Consider the following 21,154-nt stretch of genomic DNA (forward strand, 5'->3'; position numbering starts at 1 on the left):
AGCCTTCTAAAGTGATTCTAGTGCCGAAAAACACTAATTGATCGCTAGTTTCGCTTTCTTGTTGTTGTGGCAGCATTGGCGGGATATTTCATGGAAATTTAAGGTCAAATTGGAGTTGTTCTTTCTGTATAAAGGTAAGGAACCTCTTACTCTATATGTATTTAAGATTATCCAAGTTGCAGCTAATCCATTGAAGCTAGAACTTGTTAAATATATATCGAAAGGCTTGGTAGTAATGTTATTGTTTTGTGGACTGTTTTGCGTTGCTGTTGGGCTGCGTATTTTTCTACTGTTTTGTGGATTTTTGGAGGAGGAAGGTGTGGAGAGAAACCATATATATGTAGGGTTGTGGGATGATAGTTATTCATAACATTTCCGGGTCGTTTGACACGACTACGGTGGTCGTCGTATGTATGAAGTGATTAGGCTGTGCGTGGACTATTTTGGGAAGCTCAATATGTTTATTATTGATGTTGTTTGGGATGTTTGGTGATTGTTTTGAATGGTGTGAAGTCATATATATAGGGGAGGTGTTGTCCGTTTCATCGTAAAATAGGTTGTGTTCGATACATAATAGTTATGACGCTTAAATGATAACGATAGTATCGTTTCTCTTATTGTAGACTAAGGAGTTGTGACAATTGCATAGCTTGAGATTGGGGCAGTATATACAAGGTATGTGAGGCTATACCTTTCCTTCTTTTTCACGACTCCGATTGTACATAATGCAATGAACGAGCTTCCAAAGACACTCTACTCTTAGAAGCTAGCAGTACTTACATTGTTTCCCTCTTATGGAACGATTGATGTTAATGTTGCTTCTATTATTCTTATGTTATCAATGTTGTTGGTACTTCCTGATTCTTATAAGGTTCATAGTGAAGAGTTATCCCTAATAACGTGTACAGAGGATACCAACCAACGTCACTCTGAAAGGTTTAGAATGTGATTCCATGAGTCGAGCATGCATTATATATATGTATCTATTTTACTCTACCGAGTCGCGCTATAGTCGGTCGGGTATGGCACCTATTGTGCAACCACTGATCAGTTGGGTTTTACCGAGCTCCACGTGGCCGGGTACGATTCTACCGAGCCTTATGATGGCCGGGTACGTTTTTTACCGAGCCTATTATGGTCGGGTACGATATGATGATGATGATGCCCACAGAGGCGAATGTTTTAAAGGTTTATGTATTTATACATATGTATTATGCATTTCATGTCAGTAGCCCTCAGAGGTACTAAGATGTTACAGGTTGTATATTCTCTATCCTTGCTTACATTACTGATCGTATTTATGGTTCCCTGCCTTACATACTTAGTTCTTTATTCGTACTGACATCCTTTTATTTGTGGACGCTGTATGTCGTGTTGCAGGTCCTGATAGACAGGCAGGTGCAGCTCCCCCACCACAGTAGGCTGTCCAGTTCAACGGTGATTGGCGAGATCCCTTCTCCGGACTTGCCTTGGTCTTGGTATGCATTTTTGTTATAGACATTATGGGTATGTTGGGGCCCTGTTCCGGCTATGTTGCAGCACTTATGTTCATTTAGAGGCTCATACACAAGTGTCGACTCATGTATAGTTTGGTATGCCTTGTCGGCTGGTTTATGTTGTATAGTCTTTCATGGTAGCGTGGTAGCTCATACCTTATATATAGTTTCTTGATTGTCTGGTCATCCCATATTATATATGTTCATGCCATCAGTTTTTATTGTTGGTTGTCCATGATCCATGTCTACCATTTATATTGATCTCGTCAGCCGTAAAAGATAATAAAGAAGGTTAGATAAAATGTACGTTGGTGCTCGGCAAGTATGGTCGGGTGCTAGTCATGGCCCTCCAGTTTGGGTCGTGACACCGCGCCCGCTTTTGTGCGGTCCGCACAGCACTCAATGCGGGCGCACTTATTTTTGTGCGGACCGCGTGAGTGAGTTCTTAATTAAGGAGGTATAGCAAAAAGAATCATCGAATTTAGACATCGTATGAGAAAGTTATGCTCATTTTTGTGTCGGGAAAAACTGTTGCTTCTGGTATGGTCGCAATTGCGATCCGCAGTTCGCAATTGCGAACTTTTTTTCGCAAATGCGACCTTTTCCAGCCCTTCCTTGTTCGCAATTGCAAAGGCTTTCTTTGCTTTTGCGAAGGTTCGCAATTGCGAACCCTCGATCGCAAATGCGACATCTGCAGCTTTATTTCAGCCGTGTAACTCGAGTTTTTGCTAATTTTTCATATTCTTTGAACCCTAACTCCAAGAATGGGCGATTTTGAGAAAAAGATTTTCATACCAAATCATTTAGTAAGTGTCTCTAATCAATTTCCAACTATATATTGTGATTATATCTTATATTTAACATCAAATTCATGAGAATCTAAAGGAAAATTTGGGGAACAATTGTGAGATCTTTCAAAAATGTAAAATGATGATTTGAGAGACCAAATGGTGTCAGAATTAGATAATTTTCATATGGGTGAACTCGTATCAGAACGGGCATTCAGTTTTTGTAAATTTTGTCAGGTTCCAAGGTGCGGGCTCGGGGAGTTGACTTTTGTTGACTTTTTGCAAATTGTATAAGAATCATAGTTTTGTTAATTGAAATTTTTTCTCTTGCATTGTTTGATGTATTCAAGTCATTTTTGGCTAGATTGAGTGATCACGCCCAACTATGCCTTATTAAAAGACAATACGGACGTTGCAAATATAACCTGAGTATTTATGCCCAGAGTCGAATCCACAGAGAATTAACCTATCAATTACTTTTGTTGGACTTACTAAATTCTTTAGAATCAACTTCCCCAAACGTTGTGAATAACAGTTGATGGTATATTTAATAACTAAGATTGAAAATCAATAAATAGTTGTAAACTAAATATGCTTAAGTTGTGAACAATAATGAGAAGGTTCTAAGGTAGTGATTTCCCCTATTGATGGAATCCCTTCTGTTTATGTTTCATATAGATTTACCAACACATCTCTATCAACCATGAACACTCTTTTTACCGTGAATCTCTCCCGAGTAATCACGATAATTTACTAGACACACTCTCCCGAGATACGCTAGCTGGCTTTGTTTATTACAGTTCACTTTAGATTGCACCCAAGACTTCGTTATCCCTAATCCCACCTTTAAACCCATAGTTATAGATCCCTCTTATACTTTGGGATTGATGTTGTTCAACAATTACCTAAATATGCACTCTCTCCCGAGTTATGCATACTAAATAGGCACAGCTAATTGAGGATCCTGTCAATTAACTACAACAAACACGTAGTTGAACAAATAGAGATTCAACTGGCAAAGTATATTAACATAATCAAGAAGTTCATCCTTCAATAGGTTCCATCAAAACCCTAGACAAAGGATTTAGCTACTCATGACAATGGGTAAATAAACTATGAAAATATTCATGATCAAAATTGCCAGAAAAATAAAGAGAAGAAGAAAATATGATGTTTTGGGTGATCTCTCACACTTGTTTTTCTTGCCAAAGTACTCTCTAAAAAATTACATTCCTCCCTTGGGCGAGTTCTATTGTTTAATATAGGGTTTTGGGCTAAAAATCCCGTGTTTTGCACTTCAGTCCCTCAATTTTTCACTTCCTATCACGGTCCTACCGCGATTATGCCAGGACCACGGCCAACTAGCCTCTCAGAATCCGCAACAGCCTTCTGTCGCGGTCCGACCGCGGCAGTCCATCTCCAGTTCTGGTTTTGCTGCCTTCGCGTGGTGCACTTAGCGGATATTGTATGATTGGCCTCTTTTTCTCCGTAATTGATCCCAATAGTACTCCATAGACTTCTTTTATTGTATATAGCCTGCAAAGCATGAAAAGCACTAATTAGAGCATTTTGTTATCACTTTTTACCATAAAAACTATACAAGAAGCTGGTTCTTTAGGGCCTAATTATAGTCCAATTTACCTATTATCAACACCCCACACTTAAATCTTTGCTCGTCCTCGAGCAAGTTGAACCACACTTCTAGGCCTAATCGTTCGATACATTACCCAGTTTATGTCACACCCGCCACTATGAAAGAACAATCTAAGCAGTGCAACAGCCACACCTCAGATGAAGACTCTAATAGATGTGAAAACTTGCTTTTTCTTCCTGAGTCACATGCCCTCACATCACATTTCTGAGAGAAGTTACACACACATAAAATCAAGCAACAAGGAACTATAGATAGAACGAATCCACTCACTCTTAGCAAAGAACATTCACATGCCACACAGATACACCATAAGCTTGCCCTTAATGTAATACTCGACTAATCAAGTTGTTCAGTCCAAGATCAAGAGGTCTTTATTTGGTTATAATGTAGGCTGAGGGACGGGTAGGATATATTTGGATATAGTGACTAACCTCCCTAAGCACTTTTAATACAATCGTTCCCTTTATTCCAATTTCCATGTTCAACCCAATCATTCTTCCACACTTGTTTCATAGGCTACCCCTACTTTTCTTTAGGTGCAACTGGCTTTTTTTTTATTTTATTTTTTTTTATTTTTTTTAACAGTCATTGCACCATTCAAGTATTTTCCTGATTTTTCTTTTGCCACTCCATTACTATCCCACACTTTGACTTTTATATGCTCTTTAATTATTCAAGTGCTTCTAGGAGGTACAGGTTCAAACAGTCAAACTATTCAAACACACGGATGTAGGTTATTGTAAGGTTATCAAAGAACAGTCTTCAGGCTCGAAGAGGTTAACTATGGAAATATGTACAGGTGGATTCATAATTATACAGGCTACACAAGGAAATGCCTCAATCATCTCTAAGGCCAAACAACTTCTAATTCGCTTTAAAAACACACAGAGCAAGTTTTAGGTATCGCATGCAAGCACAGAATACAAGTATTATCTCACACACACTTGGCATGTAACTCATTCCGAATTAGTTTGTCAACACACTCACGTGAGCGTTCAAGAAAGACAAGGTTTGCAGAATTAAGGTATAAAATTACGAGTCTACAAACGAGCTTAGACGTCGCACCCTTAAGTTCGTTTTAGTTATTTGCAGGTGTGTACATTACGGGTTTCATTCTTTCCCTCACTCATCTTAGTCCAATATAGTCCTAAGGATCCTAAAAATATTAAAGAAAAATCTACCTAACTCGGTTCAAGAAACGCCCTTGGAAAAGAACCGTGGTCAAAAGAAAAATCAAGGAGGAATTACTACACTACCTAAAAAGAAAAATAAAATAAAATAAATCTAAATGGACTACTTCCCTCAAGAGTATTGTCCAAGTGGTCCGTCCTCAGGAAGAGTCTCCTACATTTATTTATTTTACAACCAATGTATATGTACACTAACAATACACCACTAAAGCAAGTCTCCCACCCCACACAAAAAGAATATGGCATGTCCCCATTTCATAACACAAATAAAGTGCAAAAGGGTAAGAAGACTTCCCTGAGGATCACTCGGAGTCGGAGACAGTGCTGAGATCCACATGACAAGCCCTCCCCAAAGCACGGAACCAAGCTATCATCCGGCTCTCAGACCTGGCCTGCCGCTGAGACATGGCATCCATATGCACATGCAGGCCATCCACCGAGAAGCAAAGATCTGCCACCTCTTCCTCCAAAGAATGCAACATGGGTCGGTTGGACTGTGATCTATAGAACCATGCCCCAGTATGGGGTCGCCGAGAGGATCCGGCTCTATCATAGGATCCCCTAGATAGTGCCATGGGTGCTGGGACATCATCCTCATCATCAAGCTTAATGGTTGTGGGTGCATCTCTGCCCACTGTGATCTTTGAAGCTCTAAATGCCGCTTTTGCGGGCAAAGCTCTATCTGTAGGATTGGTGGGGACACCATCCAGCAGACACAACCTCGTCACAAGTGAGTGGAAGTAAAACCCCTTAGATAGCAGAGCTGACCGAAGGATCATTTCATCTCCAATAATTCTCGCCACATCAAAGTCTTTCTTGGTGACGAAGCACCACACCAATAGAGCCCGTAGGTGGTTTACATTTGTCGTGTTGCTCGTGGGCAATAACCGGCTGCAAATAATGGTGAACCAGCACTTAGCCTCATGTGTGAACGACTTGGAGTGAAGGGTAATGTTTCCCTGTAGCTAGATTGGTCGACCCCCTGCGCAAATTGTCTCAATCATAGTGTCCCAAGTGACCCCTTGGGCGTCATGGTTATGATCAATGTCACCAGTGAACTAGGGCAGCTGCAAGACCTGGAAAAACTTCAGAATTGAGACATCTACCACCCTGCCCCGCACAATCATAGACCGGCACAAATTTTCCGGGCAGTTCGCGTAGAACTCTCGGACTATTGTTGGGTTTGCCATTTTAGGTTCATCAAACAATAACTCCATCTCCCTTCATCTGATTTCCTCATACATGTCTGCTTTTTCCATACGGAGGGCCGCCCTGTCAACAGGAATCTCAGGGACAAAGCTTTTGGTGGCTTTAGCATGAAACGCGTCCTCTGCCTCCTGTGACTGGAACCTGGTGGCATCATATATTGGCATTTGGGAAGTGCTTACCGAGCTCTTTCGCCTTTTTCGGGCCATATTACCTGCAGACAATTCAGGGTAACAATCAGATGCATCCTAACATATGCCAGTCGGATGGGTACTCAGACTTCGCCACCTGATGGCACCAAACAGTTTCTTTTGCCAATCAATGCCAGTATACCCAATTAGTAAGGTGCCCAAAGTTGACAACCTCCACTATTGCCCTCACACCACTATTAATTCTACAATTCCGCCATCTAATACCCCACTCAATCCCACAAGTGAATCATGTCAAATGCTACCACCACCATAAACTAAGAAGGGCACAAAGTGCTCCAAAATTTTACAACACACCCCAATTTTTGGCCATTTAGGCCCCTCCACCAAGCTTCACCCTAAAAAATTTGTTTAGGCCTCCAAACATTCTAAAAATCACCCCCAAGTTAAGCACAATGAAAGCCCAACCATTTAAGTAGCAATCATGGCCAAAAGAAGCAAATAATGGAGAAAAGGAAAGAAAAGAAAGAAAAAAAATAAAAAATATTACACTAAAACACTACCTAGGGTTTAATTGAAACTAATTTAGACTACTCATTACACTAAGTTATGTAAAAGAAAGAGAAAAGAATAGAGAAGCATACCTTGAGGATGAATGGAAGGGATAGGTTGTGGAGAGAGATAGAGAAAAAAGGAGGGGCAACAATGGGGGTTTGAGGGATATGAGAGTGTGAAGAGAGAAGAGAAGAAAGAATGGGATGGGTTAATAGTGGGGGGTTAGGTTTATTAAAAAGGGGGGGAAAGGAAAAAACAAATTCTGCAACTTACCTGACCCGCGCTGGTCTGCTGCGGTCCTACTGCGGTTACGCTGAGACCACGGTAGACCTCTTTCAGAGGGGGTATGTGATCGCGGTCCTACTGCGGTTACGCTGGGATCGAGGCAGACCTCTTTTAGAGGAGGTCCTTGACCGCGGTCCGACCGCGGTTACGTTGGGACCGTGGTCTGGGCGTGTTCCTGCTACTTTTTTTTCATGAAGTTATGCATTACACTTACAATATATTCGTGGGTTTGCCTCCGACGCAGCACCTGATTTAACGTCGCGGCACGATGCAGATGAGCACATTTAAGGCTCGCTCAACCTCTGTGGTTCAGTCAGGTGTAGCTCAGACACTTCCTTTGGTTCGCTCATACCCACGTATAGTTTCAATCTTTGCCCATTGACTCTAAATGTACGAGAGTCTTTCTCTGTGGCAATCTCGACAGCACCTGAAGGGAAAACTTCGACCACTCTAAATGGTCCAGACCATCGTGACCTGAGTTTACCCGGAAATAGCCTTAATCGTGAGTTATAAAGCAACACCATATCTCCAGGATTGAAATTTCGCTCCACAATGTTCTTGTCGTGCAACCTCTTCATTTTTTCCTTGTACAACCTTGTGCTCTCAAAAGCAAGATGTCTGAACTAGTCGAGCTCATGCAATTCTGTGATTCTCATTGTGCCCGCAGCCTCGATATCTAGATTCAGCTGTTTCAGTGCCCACCACGCTCTATGTTCAAGTTCCACTAGCAAATGGCAGGCATTCCCGAACACCAGCTTATATGGTGACATACCAATCGGTGTTTTAAAAGTAGTTCTATAGGCCCAGAGTGCATCATCTAACTTTTTTGCCCAATCAGTTCTTGTGGCATTCACAGTCTTGGTTAGCACACTCTTTATCTCTCTGTTGGACACTTCAACCTGCCCACTAGTTTGTGGGTGATAAGGGGTAGCCACTTTGTGGCGTACATCATACTTTGCAAGCAACTTCTCGAAAGCTCTATTACAGAAGTGAGTGCCTCCGTCACTGATAATCGCTCTTGGTGTCCCAAATCTGGTGAATATGTTCTTCTTCAAAAACCCCACCACCACTCTTGCATCATTAGTGGGCAGTGCTGCAGTTTCTACCTATTTGGACAGGTAATCCACGACAACAAGTATGTACGTATTGCCATAGGAGCTGACGAAGGGACCCATGAAGTCAATCCCCCAGACATCAAACACTTCCACATCTTCAATTGGGTTCATGGGCATCTCATGGAGATGAGAAATGTTCCCGGTCCGCTGACATTCATTGAAGCCCTTCACCCATTGGTGCACATCTTTAAACACTGTTGGCCAAAAGAATCTGGCCTCAAGCACTTTCGCAGCTATCCTGACCCCTCCAAAATGTCCTCCGTAAGCCGATGCGTGACAAGCCTGCAAAACAGAAGATTGTTCTATCTCGGGGACACACCTCTGGATCATATTGTCAACACAAATTCTAAACAGGTAAGGCTCATCTCAATAATACATGCGGCAGTCACGATAAAACTTTTTCTTTTGTACAGATAAAAGGTCATAGGGAACTATACCACAGGCCAGGTAATTTGCAAAGTCTGCATACCATGGCGCTTCCTCAAGATTAGTAGCGAGCAGTTGCTCGTCTGGAAAGGTTTCCAGAATATCTTCAACCTTAACTGCATTTTCAGCTCCCTCAAGTCGTGATAGATGATCAGCGACTTGGTTCTCTGTGCCCTTACGGTCACGAATTTAAAGGTCGAATTCTTGCCACGCGGCTTATACTCCTTCTTCTCAATCAAGTACCTGAGAGCTGCACAATCAGTGTATACAATTACCTTAGAACCAATCAGATATGATCTAAACTTGTCGAAAGCAAACACCACAACCAACATCTCCTTCTCAGTCATAGTATAGTTCAGCTGGGCTCCACTCAGCGTTCTACTTGCATAGTAGATTGGATGCATTATCTTGTCCTTCCGCTGTCCCAGCACTGCCCCCACTGCGTAGTCACTGGCATCACATATGAGTTCGAATGGTTGCTCCCAGTTGGGGGCAATAATGATAGGACCAGTCTCTTTTTCAGCTCCTCGAATGCTACCCTGCAATCATCAGAAAACAAGAAAGGGTGATATTTTTCTAACAACTTACAGAGAGGGTTGGTAATTTTTTAGAAGTCTTTTATGAATCTCCGGTAGAAACCGGCATGCCCAAGGAAGCTTCTAATTGCTTTGACTGAAGTTGGAGGAGGTAGCTTTGATATTACATCCACTTTAGCACGATCCACCTCAATTCCTTTGCTTGACATCTGGTGACCCAAGACTATGCCTTCTTGTACCATGAAGTGGCACTTCTCCCATTTCAGAACCAAGTTAGTCTCGATACACCGTTTCAGCACACGCGTTAGATTTATCAAGCACTCATCAAATGAATTCCCCACAACTGAGAAGTCATCCATGAACACCTCCATTATGTCATCTACCATGTCAGTGAATATGGCCATCATGCACCGTTAGAATGTGGCGGGTGCGTTGCATAGGCCAAAGGGCATCCTCCGAAAGGCATGAATGTCATAAGGGCAAGTGAAAGAGGTCTTCTCTTTGTCCTCCGGTGCAATGGAGATCTGGTTGTATCCTGAGTACCCGTCCAAAAAACAGAAGTGTGACCTCCCTGCCAGTCTGTCTAACATCTGATCAATGATAAGGAAGTAGGAAGTGGTCTTTCCGAGTGGATAGATTTAGCTTTCTATAATCCATGCAAATTATCCAGCTCGTGATTGTTCTTGTAGAGATCAATTCATTGTTATCATTCTTAACTACCGTCATGCCACCCTTTTTAGGTACACATTAAACTGGGCTAACCCAGCTGCTGTCAGAGATTGGAAAGATAATCCTCGCGTTTAACCACTTTATTACTTCCTTCTTCACCACTTCCTTCATGTTAGGGTTCAGCCTTCTTTGGTGTTCCCTGGAAGGTTTGTGTCCCTCTTCCAGTAGAATTTTGTGCATACAGTAGGCGGGGCTGATCCCCTTTATGTTTGCCATGGTCCACCCAATGGCAGTCTTGCACTCCTTAAGTACCTGCAAGAGTTGTTGCACCTGCACATCTAACAAACTAGATGAGATAATAACAGGTAATGCGGAGTTAGGTCCAAGGAATTCATACTTGAGATGGTTGGGCAATGGCTTTAACTCCAGCTTTGGTGGTTCTTCGATAGATGGCTTGGCTGGAGGAGTCTCTCGATTTTCCAAGTGCAAGGGCTCAAATTCTAGAGTTCTATCCCAGAACCCTCTACCCTCTAATGCCAACACCCATTCCGCCAGTTCCTCTCCATTCACCTCATCCAAATTCATTAAACATGCAGCAAGGGGGTCCTTAATGGTTATCACCTCATCATCAGTCTCTACGATTACCTCCACAGCATCAATAAGAAAACAATTGCCGAATTCACTTGGTCGCCTCATAGATTTCTGCACATTGAATGTTATCTCCTCATCGTTCAATCTCATCTTGAGCTCCTCAGTTTCACAATCAATGAGAGCTCTCCTTGTGACCAAGAATGGTCTTACCAAAATTATGGGAATCTCTTCATCCACTCTGCAGTCTAAGATCACAAAATCTGCAGGGAACACAAATTTCCCTACCTGAATTAGCACATCATCCAGTATACCAGAGGGTCGTTTCACTATCCTGTCAGCTGGCTGCAACAACATAGAGGTGGGTCTAGCTCTTCCAATGCCCAGCCTCTTGTAAATCGCCAGGGGCATAAGATTGATGCTGGCCCCTAGATCACACAGTGCTTTAGAAAAAGTAAAATTACCAATAGTGCATGGAATTGTAAAGCTCCCTGGGTCAGACAGCTTTTCTACAATTGGTCTAGTCACCACTGCACTACATGTCTAAGTAAGAGTAACTGTGGCTAAGTCTTGGAAATCAAACTTTTGGGACATCAACTCCTTCATCATTTTGCATACCCAGGCATCTCCTTCAAAGCTTCAATCAATAGTATGTTTACCTGGAGTTGTTTCAGCATTTCGAAGAACTTCTTGTATTGCTCCTCCTTTTGGTACTTAGCCAACCTCTGAGGGAAAGGTGCAGGAGGTCTCTTCTTCCCAATCAACTAAGATTGATCCTTATTAGCTGCTACATCAACTACAGGTTCCTGGACTGTCTCAGCTTCTTTCTTGGTCGCATTCTGAATGCTATTTTCTTCCTGGGCAGGCTGGACTGGCACCTCCGTCAGTTTTGTTGACTCATCCAGCTCAATGGGCACTGGTATAAGTGTCTCAGCTTGTCTAGATTCTCGAGCCCTCTCTTGCTCTACATCCAGATCTCTGCCATTACGTAGACTTACCGCCATCAGCTGCTTTGGGCCTTGATCTTTTGTATTTATCTGGGTGTCTGCAGGTAGTGTCCCATGAGGACGATTGTTTAGAGACATAGAAATTTGGCCCACCTGCACTTCAATATTCTTGATTGATGCATCATGTACATCCACTCTCTCATTAATCTTAGCATTAGACCCAATAACCTGCTGCATCATTGCCTCAAGTCTAGCAAACCCATCTTCCTGCCTTACACCATGTTGTTGCTGAGGAGGGTGATACCCCTACTGCTAATTCTGATTATTATATCCCTGTGGCCTTGGGTAAGGTGCCATATTGTTAGGGGGTCTCATACCTCCCATGTTTCCATTGTTGAACTGTGGATGGACTGGCCTGTATTGCTGATTTTGCTGGCCCCAATTCTGACCACCCTATCTCTGGCCTCCATAATTAGACACATAATTCATGTCTTCAGGGTAGTGGTGATGATCATGTTCTGCATTCCATTGGTTACCGATTGGCTGACTAATGCAAGATGCGCACAAACCCCCATTGGTAGTATCTATGATGTGTACCTACTGCTTCTGCCCTGACTCTTCCACCTTTTTGGTGAGTATACTCATCTGTGTCAATAAAGTGGCCATATTTTCAGCCATAGAGTTGGATGGATCTAAGGGCACTGAGTGAACCACTAGAGTGATAGGTGCATTCCTGGTTGTCCATCCCGAATTTTGTGCCATCTTGTCAAGCAGACTCTGGCCTTCTCTCCATGTTTTGCTCAAAAATGCTCCACCAGCTGAAGCATCAACAATGTTTTTCACGCTATCTGACAATCCCATGTAAAATCGCTGCCCCAACATCAGATCTAGAATACCATGGTGCGGGCATATAACCAGCATCCCTTTAAAGTGCTCCCATGTTTCATGCAGTGTCTCCATTGGTCTCTGTTTAAAACTCAAAATTTCATCAATTTGTTGAGCATTCTTATTGGGTGGGTGGAACTTGTTATGGAATTGCCTGACTAACTCATCCCAAGTTGTTATAGAATTTATGGGAAGTGAGTTTAGCCAAGTCTGGCAGCTCCTGTCACTGAGAATGGAAACAATAACAACTTGATTGCTTCAGGAGTTACGTTGGGCTGCCTTTGGGTTTTGCAGATAGAGAGGAAGTTCTTCAAGTGCTGGTGAGGATCTTCAACTTGCGACCCCGAAAATAGTCCCTTGTTCTGCAACAAGTGCAGCATGTTATTCATAATTTGGAATGACTCAGCCTGTATATGCGGAACTACAATAGCTGTGGATAGATTTTCAGTTGTGGGTTGTGCCTAGTCATAGAGAGAAGCCTCTAGCACTATTAGTACCGCTGGGTTTTCCTCATGATCCCCCATGACTGTTTCGAATTGTGCAGTTGTTGGTTGTTGGTTGTTTTTCTGATTAGACCGATTCAAGGCCTTGAAAACTTTCTCGGGATCTGATAATGCTTCAAATACTTCACTAGATCTCGATGAGTTTCTAGGCATGCACTTGTGCAACCAAGTCAACAAACATTAAAATTTCAATGTAAAAATTGGGTATAGAGAAAAAAATGACTACAATAAGAATTTTTGTACTTTTTTCAATTGTAATTGATAACACCGTTAATTCCCTGGCAACGGTGCCAAAATTTGATCACGCCCAACTATGCCTTATAAAAGGACAATGCGGACGTTGCAAATATAACCTGAGTATTTATGCCCAGAGTCGAATCCACAGAGAATTAACCTATCAATTACTTTCGTTGGACTTACTAAATTCTTTAAAATCAACTTCCCCAAACGTTGTGAATAACAGTTGATGGTATATTTAATAACTAAGATTGAAAGTCAATAAACAGTTGTAAACTAAATATGCTTAAGTTGTGAACAATAACGAGAAGGTTCTAAGGTAGTGATTTCCCCTATTGATGGAATCCCTTCTGTTTATGTTTCATATAGATTTACCAACACATGTCTATCAACCATGAACACTCTTTTTACCGTGAATCTCTCCCGAGTAATCACGATAATTTACTAGACACACTCTCCCGAGATACGCTAGCTAGCTTTGTTTATTACAGTTCACTTTAGATTGCACCCAAGATTTCGTTATCCCTAATCCCACCTTTAAACCCATAGTTATAGATCCCTCTTATACTTTGGGATTGATGTTGTCCAACAATTACCTAAATATGCACTCTCTCCCGAGTTATGCATACTAAATAGGCACAGTTAATCGAGGATCCTGTCAATTAACTACAACAAACACGTAGTTGAACAAATAGAGATTCAACTAGCAAACTATATTAACATAATCAAGAAGTTCATCCTTCAATAGGTTCCATCAAGACCCTAGACAAAGGATTTAGCTACTCATGGCAATGGGTAAATAAACTATGAAAATATTCATGATCAAAATTGCCAGAAAAATAAAGAGAAGAAGAAAATATGATGTTTTGGGTGATCTCACACACTTGTTTTTCTTGCCAAAGTACTCTCTAAAACATTACATTCCTCCCTTGGGCGAGTTCTATTGTTTAATATAGGGTTTAAGGCTAAAAATCCCGTGTTTTGCACTTCAGTCCCTCAATTTTCCGCTTCCTATCTCGGTCCTACCGCGATTACGCCAGGACGCGGCCAACTAGCCTCTCAGAATCCGCAACAGCCTTCTGCCGCGATCAGACCGTGGTTACGCCGGGACCGCGGCAGTCCATCTCCAATTCTGGTTTTGCTGCCTTCGCGTGGTGCACTTAGCGAATATTGTACGATTGGCCTCTTTTTCTCCGTAATTGATCCCAAAAGTACTCCATAGACTTCTTTTATTGTATATATCCTACAAAGCATGAAAAGCACTAATCAGAGCATTTTGTTATCACTTTTTACCATAAAAACTATACAAGAAGGTGGTTCTTTAGGGCCTAATTATAGTCCAATTCACCTATTATCATTGAGCCGAGCGTTGATGAATTGGTAAAGTAAAAGCTAAATTGAGTTTTGAATTGGCCGGATTGAGGTAAGTATCTTGCCTAACCTCGTATAGGGGACTTCCCCTTAGGATTTGAGTCTTCTATGTTGATTATAGTCCATGTACGCAAGGTGACGAGTGCGTGTTCGGACTTATTTGTAGAAAGTTGGCCTTTTAGAGTCCTTAGGTCCTTATATGCACTGAGTATGAAGTTGTTCTTGATATGATTGAGTTTCCCATTTACTAGTTTCACCTCTACATGCTTTAATCGGAATTAATTGCATTATGATTCATTCTTATTGCCTAATTGACTCTTATCTTGCTTAACTGAAGATTTTTACCTCTTCTATTGTCATGCTATCTTTCATAACTGCTTGTCTTTATTTTAAATCATTATTTTCTCTCCTGTAATTGTTTAGTCTTAATTGAGGTTATGATTATCTTCCGCTGCTCATCCTTAATTAAAATTGTTGTATATTCTTCGTAATTTTTCCAACCTTAAAAGAAGTTTAGATATCCTATATTTAGTTCACATTTCCTTATTTGGAATTATTTGACACGTGTTAGCTTCCTTGTTGTTGAACTACATATTGTGGAATCATTGCTATATATTATTTTCTCCCTTGTTGAGCTGCTCTTATTATGCTTAGTATTCTCTATCATGGTTATTCCTTGTGGGCTAGTTTTACCGTCTCCTTGTAACCGAAAGTTATCGAGTTCTTGTATATATTGTCATTGTTGTTGTTGTACTTGTTGTGGTGGTGCACGAGGTTTTTTCCCTGCGGTCGTTGATATTGTGATGCACGAGGTTTCTGTCGTGTGGTTGTTGTTATGGGGTTGCACGAGGTTTCTTCCAAGCTAATGCTACTATTGATATATTGCACATGCGGCGTGATAAGGCGGGATATGTATATATATGCTTATATGTGGGTTGCACATATGGCGAGACAAGGTGGGAACATTATTATGCACGTGTGGCGAAACAAGGTGGGCACTTATTATGTTATTATTTGCACACGTGGAGAGACAATGTGGGCTATGTCAGGGATTGATTGTGATGTTTTGTGAAGGCCTGGGGGCATTCTTGCTGTTTGATATTGTGTTATGGTACGCTTACCTGTATGACTTTTATCTCGTGGAAGTTATGAGAAAACATCTTACGTGTTGTCCGTTATTTCCCTTACACTTATTAGATGGTAGGAACTATGTTAGAGCACTTGCACAAGCATACACGTAGGTGAACACTCCCATTGGATATGAAGTTCTCCTGATATTGCTGAGTATAAATGTACACCCTCATTTACTTGTCATATATGTGAGAGTAGCTCTAGTTAGCAAGTGAGTTGTCAGCATGACCATGAGGTGTGATGGGGGAACAGGATGCTAAGTGTTAGGGTTCAGGTATTGGGACTTGTGAGCTGTAAGTTTGTCTGAGGTTCGGTACTTCGTGGAGTTTGTTGGCCAAGACCTGATGCGAACACTGTCGTAGGTTCTGAGTTATTGTTTACCTTACCGTATTTATGATTTAGGATTTGGGTTTGTGAATCACTCGCTCTTCTATGTCATTATTATATTATTTCCGCTATTAATTGTTGTTTTTTCCCTTACTGTGATTGTTGTATTGTTAGCCATACCGTGTAGTCTTTATATATACATCATGTTTCGTTGTTCCTATGCTTATATTTGTACAGTTTACTAGACCGGTAGGTGTCTTGACTGTTCCTCATCACTACTCCACTGAAGTTAGTCTTGACACTTACTGGGCACCGTCGTGGTGTGCTCATGCTACTCTTCTACACATTTTTGTTGTGCAGATCCTAGGTATCAATCGTTAGTATCTGTGTGGATCATTGCTGAGGAGACTAAAGGTAAACCTGTTGCTGCGTTCGCAGGCTTCAAAGTCACCTTCTTACTTGTATTCAACTATTTTTCACTTTTTTTTCAAACAGTTATATTTAGAAGTGGTAGCTAACTCTGTAGAGCTTATGACTTGTACTACCAGGTTTTGAGAATATTTTCATTGTATAAAGGATTCGTTCTAGAAAAATTTTAAGATGTTATTTAATATTGTTGTTATTCCGTAAATATTAGGCTTAGCTAGTCCTTAAGACTAGGTGCCGTAACGAAGCACAACGGAGGAAATATTGGGTCGTGACAGTGACAACCATTGCTCATTGCATGCTTCTCTCGGCATTGTTGAAAGCATATCGGGAGGTCTTTATTTGGAAGGATTTTAGATAGGGTTGGAAAGAAAGGACGTCATGAAGGCTCAAAATAGACTCAAAATAAGGGGTTGTAGACTTACAACTCTTGGAATTTACTCTTTCAAAAGCTAAAACAAACTCATGCCCCAGTTTCAGATACTAGGGATTTTTGGATTTTTTTTTTTTTTGAATTCTTATTTGGTTAGACCGAACTGTGAGGCTGACTATGTATCCTTTTTTTAAAGGAATCAAGTCCAACATATTTCAAACATCTGACCTAAATATTTTGTTTTCATCTTTCTTTCTGTTTCTTTTTCTGTCTTTTTTCTTCTTTTCTTCTTTTTTTTTTTCAAAATAAGTTGCCCCAACTTTAATTTTCTGGGGGCACGGACCTTTGATTGTTTTTTTCTTCTTTTTTTTAACTTGAACTTTCTGAGAGTTATCCCAGTTTGTACTCTTGGGACATGGACTTTTCTTTTCATTTTTTTTATTTTCTTTTTGAACTTTTGACTCTAAACTTGATTCCAAAAGAGGGTAGTCAAGAAAATAACACAGGCTCAAAAGGTATAATAAAGGGTATAAATGTTTGGGTAGTGGAAAAAGTGTCTCCTAGCTTCGAGAATGCCAATCATGGTAGCCCTTCACAATCACAACATTGATGGACATGTTGCTTTCTGGGTCTTTTTCAGTGTAAAGCTGTATGAGCAATACTTTCTTAATGATTCAAAAGGTAGAGATCCTAAACTTCCATGAGCATGACTGCTTTGGTTCCATGTAAACTTGGCTCATGCTTATTTTTCAAATGTTTCATGTCTCTATTCATCTTCAAAAATGTCTTTTTCTCACTTATACAATTCAAGACTAAGTCAGTTTTCCAAGATCTGGCCAAAATTTCCGCATGCATGTTATGTCATTAGAACTAGCGTGAAAAGAACGATGCACAAAATGGATACAAAGTGACTGGCTTTTTTTTTGAATAAAGGAAAACAGGGTCCTATGACACAAAAAGAAGAAGAAAAGACAACAAAATAAGCTACCATGGCTAAAAGAGGAGTGACTTTCCAGTAACTAAGCAACATCTTAGCCACAAATTTGCACATTAGCACTACTACGACATTCAACCCTTTTATTCTTTCTGATTTAGCACTCAAATTTTGACTTTTTGATCAAAACATTCTCAATATTGGCTGTCGGATTTCAGGACTAGCGACATGGTTAATTTCAAAGCAACTAATTTACTAAAGGAAAGGGAAGAATTCTCATGTCTCCCCATCATTAAATCATTCCCCAGCAGGCCATGTCCTATTTCTCAAATCTGGTAAAGTCAACTCCACATTTGCCTCCATTTTAGATTTTTCACTGCTAGCTTGCCTACTTGCCTTTTTTGACTTTGGGTCAACAACAGTGGTGCTTGTTTCATTGGTTGAGAAGATGCTTTTATTTCCGAGGGTTCTTGAATTGTTTTTGTGACTCGCCATTGCAAACCAACAAACCGACTACCTTTGACTAGCCTTTATTTCAAAACAACAAGCATGTTAGAATAAACACTCTTTTTCTTCTTTTTTCCTTTTTTCTCTTTTCTCTTTTTTTTGTTTCTTTCCTTTCTCTCTTTTTTTTTGTTTTTTTTTCTTTATTTTAAATCATTTGATCGAACCTGATGTGGGTTGCCTACGTATCATGTTGGAACATGAATCAGATCTTGCGTAGTTCGAAAAGATCGGGAATAAAGTAAATAAACTAACTCTTTTTTCTTTGGATTTTGAATATATATATATATATTAATTTATGAAAGAAAGACTTATAAAAAAGAAAGAAAACATTTTTGGATTTCGATTTGTTTTGGCAATTTCAAAAGAAAGAAAATATATTTTGGATTTTTTTTTAAAATATTTGGGAGAAAGACTTCTAAAAAAAGGTAAAAAATATTTTTGAATTTTGATTTGATTTGTTATCTTTTTTTTGAATGAAAGACTTCTATAAAGAATTATTCTTTCGTTTAAAAATTTATTTTATTTGGATTTTCTAAGGAAAGAGTTCTAAATAATGAATTAAAGAAAAATATTTTTGGATTTTGACTCTTTTTTCCAATTTTCGAAAGACAAACTTCTAAAAAAGAACAAAAATATTTTTTAGATTTTATCTATCAAAGAAAGACTTATAAAGAAGGAATTAAAGGAAAATATTGTTAGGTTTTTTTTGAAAATTGTGGGTCGAACTCGATGAGGTTTGCCTACGTATCTCACATCTGATGAGAATCAGACCCGCGTAGTTCGTCCAATTTTGACGGAAAAGGGAAACATGACTTTTTGAAAACATTAGCTTATTTTACTTTTCTTTTTTAAAAAAAAAAATTCGGCAGAGTTTCAGAATTTTCCAAATATCTACCGCTCACTCTTGATTTTTTTTTATTTTTTATTTTTCTTTTTTCTCTTTTATTTTCTTTCCCTATTCTAGAAGTCAATCAACATGCAAGCCGAAACAGACAAATGCGCAAGTAGCTTGTAAGATGCAACAAGATGGTCTTTTATTTTTGGGTACACATGTCCTAGACGGACCCAACCCCTGTGTTGAGTCCCCAAAGTCAAATGCACATGATGCAAACAAGTGTTCCTACTAGGGATCCGGCATGAGGCTATGTTATTCTAGGTTTAAAACCTGAGTGTATTTTTCTAGACCTGGCTTACCAGTGGACAGCTCGAGCCGAGGGGAGGCAGCGTACCGGGAATACAGAAACTTCACCGGCTTTTCCGGAGGGAGGGATAGGGAGATTTTCCAATTAAAGAGACATAAATTGAAATGGGATTATTTACTTATTCAGAGTCTCCACTTGGGATATTTATGGTGTCCCAAGTCACTGGTTTATTTTAAATCCTAAATCAAGGAAATTGACTCTATGTTTGGTCTGCGAACACAGAAGACCGGGTAAGGAATTTTGTTAACCCGGGGGAAGGAGTGAGGCACTCCCGAGTTCCGTGATTTTAGCACGGTCGCTCAACTATTTTGCTACAGTTGTTCCCAGAGGAAGTGGCTCCGAAACCCATTCCAAGGAAGTTTAGAATGCCAAAACTCCCAAAATACAACGGGCAATTTTGGTGACGTCCAAATCCACTACTAAAAAGTAAATGGACACGGTCGCATGCAATATAATTTACCCAACTATGAGTCGGGGCCGAATCCCACAGAGAACAATGTATAAGCGATTAGGAATGTAAGAAAATTATCACTTATCGCGCAATGCCAAACACTAAGAATTTGGTTTAGAAAATGTTTTATATCTAAATGCGGAAATGTAAACTAACCTAGAAAGCAAGTAAAATGATCAATGGCTACAAGTATGGATGAATCGGGAATTACACTCAAGTAACGATCCAATGTATTTCATGATTTTACAAATATGAGCGAGTTTATGTTAATTAGCCACGGATAATAATTCTTAATTAGCTTCTTCCGAAGACTAACAATACTTCCTAATTGAATTATTCCTAACCCAATCAAGAGAATAAGCACACCCGAAATGGCTACATGTAGTTCGATCCTATTCCTAGGTAGAATCTATAAAATGAGGGTTAAAGCCTCAAGTTCTTGTTAATTAATCTTTCCCAACCCCATATTATCTTTTCCAAAATTAATTCGGAGTTAATGGGCGAGTCCTAGGGTTAGCTAATCCTTTTGGAAATATTAAAGAACAAGAATAATTAAAGTAACAATAACTCACTTCATAAAAGTATATAAATCATTCAATACATAAGCAAAACAAGGTATTTAATCCACACTTGAAACATGAATATTTCCATAAACAAGATTCAAGAGTTGAATAAAATACTACATACTTAGATATACAATACAAAGCAAGAAAATGAAGAAATAAACATAAATGGGTAAGAAAATCTTAACTACAAGCTTCAAATCTTCAAGACCAAAGTGTGTGTGCAAAACCCTAGCTTCAAGACTTGTTCTCTCTAGTCTCTTGGACTGAAAATAAGCCAAAGATGTGCCAAAAGATCTGCTTGGATGAGTATAAAAAAGGTTTGGGAATGAGAAAATGTGAAATGCCCAATTTTCCCAGGTCTGATGCCCGACTACCGCACCTGTGGAAAAATCCTCGCAGGTGCGGCTCCACAGATGTGGAGACTCCATCGCAGAAGCAATATGCCCTCTAAAACTCTCTAATCGTAGATGCAGTTCAAAAGGCACAGATGCATCACCGCAGAAGCGATGATCTAACCGCAGATGCGATTTCTTGCAAGTTCAGCCTTTTCCACAGAAGCGGTTCTTTTCTCGCAGAAGCGGGGTTGCTTCTATGACCATCCTTCCGCAGATGCGGAATCACTGGGGAGTTTTGGCAT

At 40.2% G+C, this 21,154-nt stretch overlaps 1 non-coding gene across 1 annotated transcript; it reads left to right on the top strand.

Annotated features, from left to right (window-relative positions):
- The first annotated feature begins 12,496 nt into the window (after positions 1-12,496).
- On the top strand, positions 12,497-12,608 carry LOC142179656 (small nucleolar RNA R71). Its single transcript, XR_012708201.1, has one exon. It is a non-coding gene; the product is annotated as a small nucleolar RNA R71 (small nucleolar RNA).
- The last annotated feature ends 8,546 nt before the right edge of the window (positions 12,609-21,154 follow it).

Source organism: Nicotiana tabacum, chromosome 3, assembly GCF_000715075.1.
Source record: "Nicotiana tabacum cultivar K326 chromosome 3, ASM71507v2, whole genome shotgun sequence".
NCBI classification, from domain to species: domain Eukaryota; kingdom Viridiplantae; phylum Streptophyta; class Magnoliopsida; order Solanales; family Solanaceae; genus Nicotiana; species Nicotiana tabacum.